We start from the raw sequence: 15947 nt of genomic DNA on the forward strand, positions 1-15947 counted from the left end.
AAACACCGGCCTTGGAGTCAGGAGTAACTGGGTTCAAATCTGATCTCAGACACTTAATAATTACCTAGCTGTGTGGCCTTGGGCAAGCCACTTGACCCCATTTGCCTTGCAAAAAACCTAAAAAAAAATAAAAATAATGATACTGGAGTAGTTTGCATTTCCTTCTCCAACTCATTTAATGTATGAGAAAACTGAGGTAGCATTAAGTGACTTGCCCAGGATCACACAACCAGTAAGTTTCTGAGGGGAGATTTTGAACTTAGATCTTCCTGATTCCAGGTCCGGTGTCTATCCACCAAGCCACAAAATCATGGGTGTTAAATGACAATCTCACTGGACTTGATATGAAGTCAGATAAGATATGTAAAAAATTGTAATGTTTATGAAAAATAACTATAAGAGTAGTTCCCAGCAAAGACACTTCAGGTAACAAAAAAGATCTGTAATCAAGATAGTTATTGTTCAGTTGTTTTTTAATCAGGTCTGACTCTTTGTGACCCCATTTGGAGTTTTCTTGTTAAAGATACTGGAGTGATTTGCCTTTTCCTTCTATAACTCATTTTATAGGTAAAGAAACTGAGGCAAATAAGGTTAAGTGACTTGCCCAGAGTCATATGACTAGTAAGTATCTGAGGTTGTATTTGAATTCATGTTCTACTGACTTCAATGCCCATGTTCTATCCACTATGCCACCCTAGTTACCCCACCCAAGATTATTTATAGCTAAAACAATAAGTGATATGGTCCTAATTGTTATTCTTTATGTTTATTTTTACCATATCCTATTTGTTTATTGTTTTTTGCTTTTTCAATTTATAGCTTTTATTTATTTATTTATACATTACTAAAATAGTCTTGTTGTAAGAGTAAACATAATTCCCCCTCCCCCCACAAAAATAAAAATCCTCAAGAGAAATAAAGTAAAAGAGAAAAAAAAATGTGCTTCAGTCTGTGTTCTGATACCATCAGCTCTGTGATGCATCACATTCTTTATCATAAGTACATCAGAGAAGTTACTTCCACAGTTGATGTTGCTGATTGTAATTCCCTCCATCTATTTCTCCCCACTACCAATTATTATATTTTCTCTCTCCTTTTACTCTGTCCCTCATCAAAAGTGTGCTAGGGGACAGCCAAGTGGCACAGCAGACAGAGCACCAACCTTGGGGCCAAGAGGCCCCAAGTCTACATCCCACTCCAGAGGCCCAGCACCCACCCAGCCCTGTGGTCCCAGACAGGCCACCCAAATCCACCACCTTGCAAAAAGTAAAAAAGAAAATGTGTTCTATCTGACTATCCTCTACCATGATCTACCCTCTCCTCTATCCCCTCCCTTCCCTGCTCCCATCCCCTGTCCCCTTTCTCCCATCCCCTTTCTCTCCTTTTTCTTCTAGATTTCTATGCCCTATTAAGTATATGCTGTTTCCTTTCTGAGCTGTTTCCTTTCTGAGCCATTTCTGATGAGAATGAAGGCTCCCTCAATCCCCCTTACCTTCCCTCCTTCCTTTCCTTTCTCCTAGTAATTTCCTTTTTGCCCATTAACTGCATTTTTAAAATATATTATACCTTCAAATTCAGCTGTCTCCTGTGTCTCACCTGTAAAGGTTTCTTCTAACTGCTTGAATACATGAGAAGGTTCATATGAGTATTTATCAGTATCATCTTCCCATGTAGGAATACAAGCAATTCATCATCATTAAATCCCTTGTAATTTACCCTTCCTGTCCACCCTCTCTATGTTTCACTTGAGTCCTGCACTTAAAGATCAAACTTTCCGTTCAAATCTGGTCATTTCAACAGAACATTTGAAATTCCCCTGTTTCACTGAAAGTTCATCTTTTCCCCTGGAAGAGAATATTCAGTTTTGTTAGGTAGTTGATTTTTGGATGCATTCCAAGCACTTATACCTTCCAGAATATTATATTCCAAACCTTACAAGTACTTAATGTGGATGCAGCTAAGTCCTATGTAATTCTGACTAGTTCTGCAATATTTGAATTATTTTATTCTGGCTGCTTGGGAGTTGACTTGGGAATTTTGAAACTTAATATTCCTGGGTGGTATTTTTTGGATCTCTTTCAGGAAGAGATTGGTCAATTCTCTCAATTTCTATTCCCCTCTGCTTCTAGGATATCAGGGCAATTTTCCTGTAGAAATTCTTTAAAAAATTAAGTCAAAGTTCTTTTCTTGATCATGACTTTTCAGGTAGCCAAATAATTTTTAAATTGAGTCCAGGATCTGTTTTTTCAATGAGATATTTCATGTTTTCTTCTAGTTTTTCATTCTTTTGATATTGTTTTATTGTGCTTTGATTTCTCGTAAAGTCATCAGTTTCCCTTAGCTCTATTCTATATTTGAAGGATTTGTTTTCTTCAGGGAGTTTCCTTATTTCCTTTTCCATCCAGCCAATTCTGCTTTTTAAAGCATTCTTTCCTCATTAATTTTTTTGAACTGTTTTTTTATTCCATTTGACATAAACTAGTTTTATTAAGTTATTTTCTTCAGCACTTTTTGGATCTCCTTGACTAAGCTGTTGACTTGGTTTTCATGTTTTTCCTGCATCTACCTCATTTCTCTTCCCAATTTTTCCTCTACCTCCCTTACTTGATTTTCAAAATCTTTTTTTGAGCTCTGAAATAGCCTGAGACCAACTTCTATATTTCTTTTTTTTCTTTTAGATTTTTCAGGGCAATGGGGTTAAGTGGCTTGCCCAAGGCCACACGGCTGCACCATCAAGCCGTCCCCCCCCCCCAACTAATATATTTCTTGGAAGATTTAGATGCAGAAACTGAAATTTTCTTATCTTCTGATAGTGTGTTTTGGTCCTCCATGGGACCAAAGTAATTGTCTTTGGTTAGGTTACTTTTTTTTCTGTTTGCTCATTTCCCCAGCCTGTACCTGGTTTGGAGTGCTTCCCAAGTTTTTGAGATCCCTGCAAGGACCTCAGTTTCTTTAAGGTCTTATGTGAGGCTTGGACTACTCTCCTGCCTGTGCTCTGGTCTGAATGGCCATGGGGGGGTGGTTCCAGACCACAATCAGGGTCTGAATATGGACAAAGCCCCAGAGTCCTGTCCCAGGACCAAAGGAGAAACTTCAACAGTCTTCTCCCACCCCCTTACCTTTCATGGGCTGAGTACTCTGGGAGCAGCTGCCAGGAGGCTCTGTGTGCTTGCTTCCATTTTCTGGGATTTGGGCTGCACTGAGGACCACAGCTATACTAATGGCCGTGACTGTGCTGAGGGACATGTCGGCTTCCACTCACTCTGACAGAGGTTTCCCTGCTGACCTTCCAAGTTGTGCTTGGTGTTCCTTGGGTTGCCAGGTCAGGAAATTGCTTCTGAGGCTGGGAGCCAACACTCCCTTTGACTCAGGTGTCTAGGTGTCCAATGGGCTGCTCCTGAAAGACTGGAGCTCTTTCACTCTGGTGCAATCATCCTAGCTGTACCGCTGCCTCCTCCACCCACATGGAACAGAGTTTTCCCACAATCTTCCAGGTTGCCTTGGGCTGGAGAATTGCTTCACTGGATCTTTCAGTGGGTTCTGTCTCCCAAAAATTTAGTGAGTCATAATTTTAAGGTTTTTGGAATATTTTGGAGAGAGCACCCAAGAGAGGCTGGTCTCCTGCTGCCATCTTGGCTCTGCCCCCTTGTTATTGATTCTTAAACTTTTAATTTGCTAAAACTCCAAGTACAGAAAAGTGTTCATTAATGTGGAGATCGTGTATATAGTCCCTTTGAATGTGGTACAACCATAGGCAGTCATTTATTTAACTACCCAAGAAACCTGCTACTTCAGGGTTGCACAGAAGGGACTTCCAAAATATTTTTAAGAGGGTTAAACAGGAGCAGAACCATTTGATAAGGATGCTTTACAGAGATTTCTGTTCAGGTTGGACAAGATGATTTCAGCAGTTTTTTTAATGTTGAAATTTTGTGATCTTAATGAAATGATGCCTCCAAGAAGAATTGTAGAAGCATTATTATTATGGATGATGAAGGCTTGCTGTTCAGTTATTGTCAACTTTCCCCCTACATGGAGTTCACTTCACGAAGATTCAGGAGTGGTTTGTCACTGGAGAAAGAAATTCAATTCAGTCCAGTCACACAGTAGCATCGAGTCTGTATTTGAACCCTGTCTTCATGACTCTAGGTGTGGTCCTCTATCCACTAAGTCACTTTGTTGCCTTTTTTCCACATAAGGTCTGGATAATAATAATAAGAAGAAGAATAACAACAATAATGTTAGGTAACATGAAATCCCAAGTAAAAAATAAAATTCAAATTTAAATAGTGCTTTGAGATTAACAAGCCAATTAAGCTCAGAATAACTCTGAAAATTAGCATTGTGGAGAAATGGATAGTGAGCTGCTTCAGAGTCAGCTTAGCCTCTCAGTACGCCTAGACAACTCTAACACTATCAATTATGGCAAAGATGCCCATGTGCACTGGTAAGGAAATTCCTTACCAAATGCTGCCTATACTGAAGGAATAAAAAAAATCTAATTTAAAAACAGACAAACACCAAACACTCCAGAGGATTAGCACAAGCATTATTAGTACATATTTTATAGATGAAGAATCTGATTCTGGGAAAATGCAGGAGACTTACCAGGGCCACACAGTTAGTGCCAATCAAGATATGAACACAGCTCTCTGAATTCCTAATCCAGAACTATTTCTACTCTGTCATGCTGCCTTTTTGACTGGAGACATTAGAAGAAAAGACAATATTTCTATCACTGCTGTGATAGTCAGGGGCTTCAGAAGACGTTAAGGCATATGATTTGGTCTGGGTTCATCCTTGGGCAGCCTGATCTTTAATGAAAGGGGTTAGGTTCAGTTATCTCTTGCTAAACTCCAAACATAGTGAATTTGATTATAGTTTAAGTTATGACTCATGTCTAAAAATTTTCCAAAAGGAGAGAGAAGAAAGGTACAATATGAATCAACTATGGGATATTTATTTATTTATTTCCTACATATACACAGAGAGAAGGAATTCTAAATGCAACATCCAAGAATACATTTGGTAAATATAAACCTAAAGCACATTTCATAACTCAGCTCCTAATGCTTATCATGATCTGCTAAAAATTTAAACATCAGAACATGAAGCAACTTGCAGTACTGATGATTAAGTGTTTTGCATTTCACCTTGCTGTTGTTTGTCTTTCTGGAGGAAGACTATGGGATCAGGGATTTGTGACTTATAAATACCTGCTTGTCATCTTCTAATCCTTAATCAAGGATGTCATCAATTTACATATAGATTATTATAATAATCAAAACAAGATATATTAATATAAATAAATACATTAGCTAAATATTGAACTTTGATCAAGGACTTTAATTTGAAAATTGAAAAGAAAAATAAAACCATATATCCATTTAGTACAATTCTCCAAAGAATTACATAGGCATTTTATAACCTAGGCAAAATAGGGGCAGCTAGGTGGCATAATAAATAGAACACCATTCCTGGAGTCAGGAAGACCTGAGTTCAAATTCAGCCTCAGACACTTATTAGTCATACACTCTGGGCAAGTTACTTAACCCTGACTGCCTCCAAAAAAACAAACAAACAAAATAAAATGGACCCAGTATCAGCAGATCGAACCAGTGATTTTCAGAGACAATATAGTCCCAGATTTTTTTATGCAAATATATAGAGTATGGTGATAAATAAGGTGAATTACAGATCTTAACATAAGGAGGTAAATTGGATCTCATAGGTAAAATAGACTTGATAGGATTTGACTCAAGATTGGAATATAATTATAGAAAGATATACTTTAATCAAAAGAAAGAGATTAGTTAAAAGAGGAGGTGGAGTAGAATCATATGTTATGAACATATATTCACATACAGAAATTCATGAATGTAAATATAGTGAAGGAAAATCAGTGAAGCAGGAAATCAATGCAATGTTGGAAGTATAATTCTATGTCATGCCCTTCTGACCAAAGGGCTCATAACCCTAGCTCCTATGACCTGGGGATGAATTTGCTCATCCCCTAGGCAATACCACCAAAGGAAGAACATTTGAATGATAAGTTCTTAAAGCAAATTGCCTAGCATTGAAGCACAGAGAACATGAACCATTCAGATATTTGCTAGAGCTCTCTGCTAAAAGAGCAGGTGATTAATGCTGTTTTTGTGTTAATGAACATTTTATTATTCAAAAACAGAGAAATCAACAAGAAGAATTTACATTTTGGATTAGATTCTGATTGATAAAGAGGAACTGGTTGCTGAAATAAAGGTGATGGCAACATGAGAGGAAATAATCATCACTGTTTAGAGTGGCTGTTAAGAGGAGAAAGTTAGATGCAAATTATTCCAATGAGTGAAAAATGGGTAGTTTTCTGAAGAGACAATATGGATGCACAGGGAACTCACAAACAAACATATTTTTTTTAAAAAATGTATAAAGAAACACAAAGAACATTTGCATTTTCCCATTGCTATGGATTATCTTCCCATAATCTATAGAAATAGGCTCTGTGATTTACCATTCCTTTCTCCCAAACCAAGTCTCCTATGATTATTCCCTCCTGTTCCCTTAAATGAGGCACACTGCTCAAGTGAAGAAGTATTTATATTGTTGCAAATGTATAAGTGTGCATATGATTAAAGGAATACAAAAGTAAAACACCAAAAATTAAGGCAAGGAATTACACTTTTTTTTTCAAAATATCTAAGTCATGGGTTCTTCAGTAGCCTCAGGAATTTACTTTATATTCAAAAGAAAACAAATAAACTTTGAATATTCTTTTAAAAAAAGACATGCATAAGATATGAAAGTTAAGGGAGGTAATTGACCATAGATACCAAAGAGTGGCACAATCCTTTAAAAATAGTCTTGAAAGCTCTAATTTCAGGTATCCATTCAGGGTGATGGAGAGAAGGCATAGCCACTGAAGTCTGTTCTCTGATCTCTTTCTTTTTTTTTTCTTTTCTTTTCTTTTTGTTTTTGCAAAGCAATGGAGTTAAGCAATGGAGTTAAGTGACTTGCCCAAGGTCACATAGCTAGGTAATTATTAAGTGTCTGAGGCTGAATTTGAACTCAGGTTCTCCTGACTCCAGGGCCAGTGCTCTATCCACTATACCACCCAGCTGCCCTTCCTGCCCTCTTTCAATGTCCTACTGACTCTATTTCTCCTATAGGAACTCTAATGGCAAATCCAGTTCCTTCAAAGCTACAGACCCAGATTAAAAACTGATTGAATGACCCAAAGAGGATTGATTAATGGGTTATAAATATTGCGCTGTTGTCAGGTCTCAAAAAGTCCTGGAGTTCTATAATTGTATTTGTGTTGTTCAACATTTCTTTTAATCAGTTATTTGGGTAAAAGTTAAGATGCTATGCCTATCTTACTGTAAATAACATGAAGCTGGGTAGTATAGCTAACATACTGGATGAAAGAGTCAAAATCAAAAAAGACCATGAAAAGGTAAAGTGATTGAATTTAATAAGATAAAATTTATGTCATATAAATGAAGTCCCACATTAGGGTTAAAAAAATACACTGCCTAATTATGAGATAAGGGTAGCCCATTTGTGTGGAAAAGATCTGGTAGTTTCACCAGACTATGAGCTAAATATGAGCCAATAGTGAAACAGATATGGCAGCCAGAAACATGTTTTTAATTAAAGATTTTATTTGAGTTTTACAATTTTTCCCCAATCTTACTTCCCTCCCCCACCCCCCACCCCAACGGAAAGCAATCTGTCAGTCTTTACTTTGTTTCCATGTTGTACATTGATACAAATTGAGTGTGATGAGAGAGAAATCATATCCTTAAGGAAGAAACAAAAAGTATACGAGATAACAAGATCAGACATAAGATATTTGTTTTTTTTTTCCCTAAATTAAAGGGAATAATCCTTGAACTTTGTTCAAAGTCTGCAGTTCTTTCTCTGGATACAGATGGTATTCTCCATTGCAGAGAGCCCAAAATTGTCCCTGATTGTTGCACTGATGGAACAAGCAAGTCCATCAAGGTTGAACATCACCCCCATGGTGCTGTTAGGGTATACAGTGTTTTTAGCCAGAAACATTTTAATGAAATCTTAAACTGCATTATTAATAGCAGCATAGCCCCAGAAAGTGGGTAATGTTAAATAATTTCCACTTTCCTCTCCCTTAGCAGGGCCATATCTATAATATTTTGTCCCATTTTTAATCCCACCTTAGAAAGGACCCTGACAAATTGGGATATATCCCAATATTAGTCTGTAACTCAAAAAAAAATAAAGACTAAAGATTTGTTGTTCAAGCTATTATTCACTTGTGTTCAATTATTTTTTAGCTGATTTGGGCTTTTCTTGGCAATGATACTGAAGTGACTTACCATTTCCTTCTCCAGTTCATTTTACAGATGAGGAAACTGAGGCAAACAGGATTAATGTGATCTGCCCAGCTGGTAAATGTCTGAGGTCAGATTTGAACTCAGGAAGATGAATCTTTCTGACTTCAAGCCTAGCACTCTACCCATTTTCCCACCCAGCTGCCCCATGGCTAAAATCAGAAGGACTAGAAATACCCCTGGAAAATAGAGACATATAACGTATGTAAAACTAAATATGATTGAAGTACTCTGATTCAATTTCAGCTTCCACACCCCTAACAAGTTGGGTCCCCAGAGGACTGGCTAGCTAAAAATTTCTTTCAGGTTTCTAAGACTATCCTTGAGGTGATGGTGGGATTCTTAATTGCAGCTATCCACTCAAGCCCCCATTCTGATGAGTTCTCCCAAATATCAATTGCCAGGTAGAATTAATATTTTCCTTATATCTTTGAATTTATCCTTAGATTAGTTCTTCAATGTTAATTTAACCAAATAACATCATTATGCTTCTCAAAAAGGGTTATTTACTGAGACAATACAGCACAAATAGAAGTACACAGCATCACCCTGAAGATTAGAGGCATATTCTCCCCTCCTTCTATCATCTGGGTCCCTGAAGACAATGAGCTCAGACTTAAAGAGATGGCTGCAAAGTCTTTGCTCTAGCAAGCTCACTTCTAAATGTGCAATAGATGATGGACATGTTGTACTGTTGTCTCACCAGGCTTAGCAACGTTTTTGTGAACTCTGTCACTGGACATCTAATCCTCTGACCTTTCAAAACCTCACAAAGCAGTTCCATTTCCAGTACTTCACAGAAGAACAAGAAGTAATAGACACTCCCTACCCCATTCTTCTTTGGTACTGCTCTAATTATAAGGAAGGATTTCCTACCTTTTGAGTTTCAATTTGTTTCTTTGCAACTTGTTCTGATCTTTGTTCTGATCCCTAAAAGTGAACAGAAAATTTTGATCTCTATTTCACAAAACAACCTTTCAAAAACTTGAAGTCAGCTATTATGTCCCCCCTGAGACTTTTCTTCTCTTAGCTAAATATTTCTGGTTCCTTCATTCTATATGTAGAAACAACTTTATCACCTAGTTAGCAAGAATAATTAAAATAAAGAAATACCAAAAAAAAAAAACCCAAGCAATTGCTATAGCACAGCTTATACTGTGAAAGCCTTAGTCCCTGAAGACTTGAGCTAGCCAAACAAGAAAATGTGATTGATAAAGAATACCAAAAAAGCCTTTGTTGAAGTAGCAAAAAGTCAATAATTTGGGGGAAGGAATCACTCTAGGGTCAAATGGCACATGAATGATAGTAAAAGATATGAAGGAGCAGATGAGTTTTACCTGTTTTTTTTTTAATCTTGCTAAAATCAATTTGTATCTAAGAATCTACAAATGCTGAATGGTAAGGATAATGGGGTGCCTCTTAAGATGGCACCATCCACATGGAAGACTCTGCTTCCAGGAGACTGGAGAATTGAAGCCTGAATGGACATTTAGCTGATCTTTCATGTGGTTGGGAACCAGCCTCTTTTCTATTGACTCCACAGAATGTGAATAAAATATTCACCTTTTCCCTGAGACACAAATGATGAAAATGTCCCGTCAGCTGTTTGTCTATACTAACAATGCTGACAGTTCAGACTAGAGTCAATGGAAAAAAGACTAACAACACTCTCCCTCTTCATCTCTGTCTCCTGGCTTTCCTTTGTTGTTGGTCAGTCTTCCAGTTATGTCAGATTCATCATGACCATAGCACATCAGATCTTTCTAGTCTCCACTATCTCTCAAGATCTGTCTAGGTTCATGTTCTTTATTTGCATGATATTATCTATTCATCTCATTTTCTGCTATCTCCTTTTCCTTTTGCTTAAATTTTTCCCAACATCAGGTTCTTTTCAATGAGTCCAATCTGTTCATTAATGGCCAAAGTACTTAAGTTTCAGCTTCAGTATTTGATCTTCCAGTGAATAGTTTGAATTAAAATTTTGACCTCTTTACTGTCTGAGGGACTCTCAAAAGTCTTCTCTAGTGCCATAATTCAAAAGTCACAATTCTGCAATGCTTGGCTTTCCTTTATAGTCTACCTCTTACAGGCAAACATTGCTACTGGAAAAACCATAGTTTTGACTATATGGATCTTTGTCAGCAAGGTGCCCTCTGCCCTAAAATCACTTGGGATGGGACTTTCTACTTTTGGTGGAGGTGAATGTTCTGCACCTCAGGAAAGGAAAAGTGAGATTGGTAAGAGGTCAGAGAGCTCCAAACTTAACTTGTCCCTTTGAGTGACTCTCCAAGTACCAATTCCAGTGGGGATTCATCAACCTTAAGTTTAGTAACTTTTAGTACTTCTGGCTTCCAACTTGGTGAGAGAAGATGGAAGAGGACAATTGTACTTTAGATACTGAAAGAAAAAAAACTCTGGAAAGATATGAGAAGAATTGTAAGTCTCCATCATAATCCCAATCCTAGCTCAATACATTAGAGACTGTGGATATTTTCCCCTTGGGTGAGAGCCATGACTCTCTCAGTTGAACTCTGTAAGCAACTTTATTATGTATTGCTTCGAATATAATCTCCTTTGTAAATTTTCTCCAATATCTATTTTGGTATAGATTGGATAAATGGGTTTCTTCGCTATTTGCTATGTGTATTCATTGTAGAATTAGTATTTGGTGGAAAAGTAGTCAAGTCTTGGATATTGAGCTTAGCATCCCCCTTCCCTCAGAAATGACAAAGTTATCAGAAGTTAGCTTGAACTTTCTCATATCCTCTAGACAAACAATATATAAAGAAGAAGATTCACATACTTCCAGGCCAATACTCCCTTACTTTTAAGAGTGGTCTTTGCCCAAACTGCCCACTTTTTCCTCCTGTCAGGAATTAAAGTCCCACTTGAAGAAGAGTGGGAGGAGAAGAGGCTAGAGATATCACTTTGCCTCCTTTTGAGACACACTATTACATCCCTCTTCTTATACAAAAAGTCCCCTCCTACAGATAGAGCCTTTTCCTGCATATGGGAGCTCTGTTCAGAAAAATATAAATTTTGGTTGCCTATTTTTGCAAAATATTGTAAAAGTTGTGGGATGGGAGTGGCTAGTTGTTTTCCCCCCTCCCCTAAAAACTCAGACAATTTTCTCTCTATCTGGGACTACAGAATTCTATTTTCTCAAAGAGCAGTCCATTGTGTTAAAGCTATTTTGTTATACCTTTAAATCCTTGGAATGGCCAAAAAAAGTGTGGGGGGAGAGGGTGTCAAGGCTTATAAGGTTCATTATTAAGTATTACTGGCTTAAAAGATGGTGGCGCAGTGGATAGAGCACCAGGCCTGGAGTTAGGAGTTCCTAAATTCAAATCCAGCCTCAGACACTTAATAATGACCTAGCTGGGTGGCCTTGGGCAAGTCACTTAACCCCATTACCTTGCAAAAAAAAAATGTGATTAATAGGAGTTGTTTTTTACAAACTACCTACTTTACATTTTTACTTGTCAAATTAGAATTTTAGTTGAGTCTTAATGGAAGCCTAGGGAGTCTTTTCCACATCTGGAAGACCACATCTGGAAGCCCAGAACCAAGAGATGAAGTGTCAACAGGTCAGTGTCACTGAATCAAAAAAGTATGAGTTGAGAAAGTAAGGTATGAGAAATTAGAAAAAGTAGGAGGTGGGGGTAGGTTATAAAGGGATTTGAATATCAAAAGTTATCATTTTGTATTTGATCTCAGAGGAAACCTCTGGATTTCCCAAGTGACATGAAATTTACTGGTTGACAAGATTGGATCTTTGATTTCAAAAAACACTTTAATGGCTAAATGGAGAATAGGTTGGAGTGAGGAGAGACTTGAGGCAGGCAGACTCAACAGTAGTCTGTTGCAATAATCCAGATATGAGGTGGAAAGGATCTATTCCATATATTGATGGCAGAAAAGAGAAAGGAGGGAGGATGATTTAATGTCTTATTAAACTCAGTCCTCTTCTATCAGATATGAATATTAATAAAATCAGATGAAACAGTGATGAGTTCCACACAATTGTTGCTAAGAATGATTTCATGTCCCAATCCTAAATCTACTGACTTCACCTCTTAGTTGGTCTCAGGTTTTCCTTCTGAAATCTTTCTACAGAGAAACCAAGAGACCTGTTCTTTTTTTTTCTTTTTTTTCAGGTTTTTTTTTTTTTGCAAGGCAAATGGGGTTAAGTGGCTTGCCCAAGGCCACACAGCTAGGTAATTATTAAGTGTCTGAGCCTGGACTTGAACCCAGGTACTCCTGACTCCAGGGCCGGTGCTTTATGCACTACGCCACCTAGCTGCCCAAGAGAAACCAAGAGACCTGTTCTTAACTCCTCTTCCCACTAGGCATCTGTTTTTGTTTCTCCAGCTCACATAAATATATGATTTTCAGTACAGTGTGTTATTTGACTACACTGTTTACAGAGTTAGTACTCATAATACTTTATGGTCATTTTCAGAGAGGAAAAAAACTCAGATCAAATAAACATACTGTATAACTTTAAGTTTCATTTTTCCCTCCTGGAAAATTAACTAGATTGGTGCTTTTTATAGGTTAGTTCCACCAATTATCAGAATATTGTGATTAAAAAACCACTTATATTGTGTTGCCAGTTGGTAAGATAGAAGGGAGTATGTTTAAATGATATTGTTTAAAAGGGCATAAAGCTCTTTTATCTCCTAGTAACAAATGTTTGCTTTCTGAATGACTGACTTTGAGGATAATTCTTTGTACCCTGTCATAGGGCTGGAAATTATTAAACAAAATGCCCTCTTTAAGGAACTTTAACCTAAAAACTAAAAGCTGACTAGTATTGAAATTGTGTTCATTTCTTATTTCTAATAATAATATAATAATCATCTGGTTTGAGGACCTCCTTTAAAAATCACACCGGGGGGCAGCTAGGTGGCGTAGTGGATAAAGCACCGGCCCTGGAGTCAGGAGTACCTGGGTTCAAGTCCAGGCTCAGACACTTAATAATGACCTATCTGTGTGGCCCTGGGCAAGCCACTTAACCCTGTTTGCCTTAAAAAAAACACACCAGGAGTGGCTAGGTGGCACAGTGGATAGAGCACCAGCCCTGGAGTCAGGAGTACCTGAGGTTCAAATCCAGCCTCAGACACTTAATAATTACCTAACTGTGTGGACTTGGGCAAGCCACTTAACCCCATTTGCCTTGCAAAAACAAAACAAAAAAAACCCCACCAAGTCTTTTACTATATTCTACCATAATATTACATGAACTTTTACACTTTAGTTACCATATACTGCAAATAGGTCCCCTTTTCCTTTTGCAACCCCATCTTTGCTTCCATATTTCTCTACCTAGAATGTTCTTGCCCTAGCTCTACCTTTCCATATCCTGAGGACCCACCCCAGGTCAAATGTCACCTATTCAATGGATAAATCCTCCTTGAATCCCCCATGCCAGAAGTGACCTCCATCTCCTAGCTCCTCATAGCATTTTGTTTATACCTTTCTTATAAATGTATAAGGGATTTTCCTCGTTTCCTCCTTCCCTCCTCTCCATCTTGTTTGTGACTACACTTGCCTCAAGATGGTAAACTATAAATACTGATGCATTTATAGAGTGAACACCTCTCTGAGTTAAGATTAGAGACAAAATAGTCTGGGTGAACAAACAGCCAGCCTTTGAACCTTAAGCTAAACTTGAAGTAGTGGTTTTCAAGGGGGATGCCACCTGTGAAGCAGTCCTAAGCAGAGGAAGGAAGGAAAGAATTTCTCTTCTTCTACCCTCTCCCCAACCCCATCATTCAGTTGTTTGAAAGGAAGCTACAAGATCAACAGGAGGGGACAGAGGCATATACTCTGTCCTGATAGAAACAGATACAGAGAGAGACAGTGATCTGAGGGAGTGGGCAGCTTTATCTGGTCCTGGGCACCAAACTATGCTGTCATTTCACCTTCCACCTAGCCATTAAACCATCTACCCAGACCATCTCACTAACTTTTTGCTGTCACTGAACTTCTCCTTTCCATCTGGACCTGGGACATGGACTTTTATATTCAGGTACCTGGGGAAATTAATCTACTACTCATTTTTAGAACTACCTCCATAAGGGGTTTACCCTAGGGTAGTGTAATTAGGTATTGAATGTATTCAAACTACCATATTTAATTCATTATATACATTCCTAAACACCAAACTATGTTTCAATATTGCGCTATCTTCCTCCACCCTTACACCTCCCCAAAACAAAATTCCCAGTCCAGGTCACCATGTACTATCCTAGAACTCTAAGCTCTTTAAAAGCAGGAACCATTTCTTTTTTTTTTTATCTTTAGATCTCTAGGAACTCATTTGAGTAAACTGACCAGAAAACACTAGAGAGAAAGAGATGCAAAAAGATGCTATGAGGAGAGAAAGAACTTAGATGCTCTATAGGACCAGAAGGTGTGAATTGCTTTGGCCACGAGGGTACCCTATTGTCTTATTAACATTGTACTTTAGATGTGAGCCCACTCTTCTATTATTTGTAGGAGTATATCTGAGGGGAATGTTTTTTGTAGTTAATGTTCACTGTCATCTTAGTAAATGCCTTACCTTTTAAAGCAAAAATACTTTTTTTTATTTCCTCCAAGAAGAGTCTCAGATGGAGAATCTCCCCACTGGCTTTCTGCAAACACTTAGAACCAAACCTAGAGTGAGAGTACAAGTTGGAGGGAGGGGAGGAGTAAGTGATATGAGATAATACACTATGCAGGATATATTTGAGTTTCCTATACATTTGTATTGACTCAATGGATTGACTCTCCATTTGGAACTCTACTTATTAGAGAAAAATTGTCATTTTATTTTTTGGAATGTAATTAGAAAGTTAATATTTGTTAAGATTATTTTTCTCATTTGAATATTCATGTACTGAGATCTAAAGTAGATAGAGCACCAGAACTGGACTTAGGAAAATTCATCCACAAAAACAGCTGAGAAAACTGGAAAAGAGTCTGGTAGAAATTAGGTTCAGACTCAAACCTAATATTATATACCAAAATAAATGTCAAATTGATGCATGATTTACATATAATAGTACACATTAATTTCAAATTAAAAGGACAAATAAAAGGACAAATTAAAAGGACACATAAAAGTAAGGAAGAATTACCTTTTGAATCTATGGATAGGGGAAGTTCATAATCAAATAAGAGAATCATAGAAGATAACAGATAATTTTTACTACATAAAATTAAGATGTTTTTGCACAAACAAAATGAATTAATCTAAAATTAGAAGAAAAAATTGGAAGCAAAATAATCTTTACCCAAAGTTTCTCTAATAAAAGTCTCATTTCCAAGAAATAAAAGGAACTGATTGAAATAAGAATAACAGATATTCCACAGTGTATACTAAATCATTTTCATGATTATTGCTTTGTATAGTTTGAAATCAGGTACTGCTAGGCTCTTTAACTTCTCAATTTTTTTCCCACTATTTCTCTTGAGATTCTGGACCTTTTGTTCTAGATGAATTTTTTTCTATATAAAATATTCACTTAGTAGTTTAGAATAGTACTGAATAAGTAAATTAATTTAGGCAGTATTATAATTTGTATTATA

General features: G+C 37.2%; 1 pseudogene; it reads left to right on the top strand.

Moving 5' to 3' along the window:
• The first annotated feature begins 4352 nt into the window (after positions 1-4352).
• Positions 4353-15947, top strand: part of LOC141505216 (ras-related protein Rab-9A-like) — a 36371-nt pseudogene continuing 24776 nt past the window's right edge.

This window comes from Macrotis lagotis, chromosome 1, assembly GCF_037893015.1.
Source record: "Macrotis lagotis isolate mMagLag1 chromosome 1, bilby.v1.9.chrom.fasta, whole genome shotgun sequence".
In the NCBI taxonomy this organism is placed as follows: Eukaryota; Metazoa; Chordata; class Mammalia; order Peramelemorphia; family Peramelidae; genus Macrotis; species Macrotis lagotis.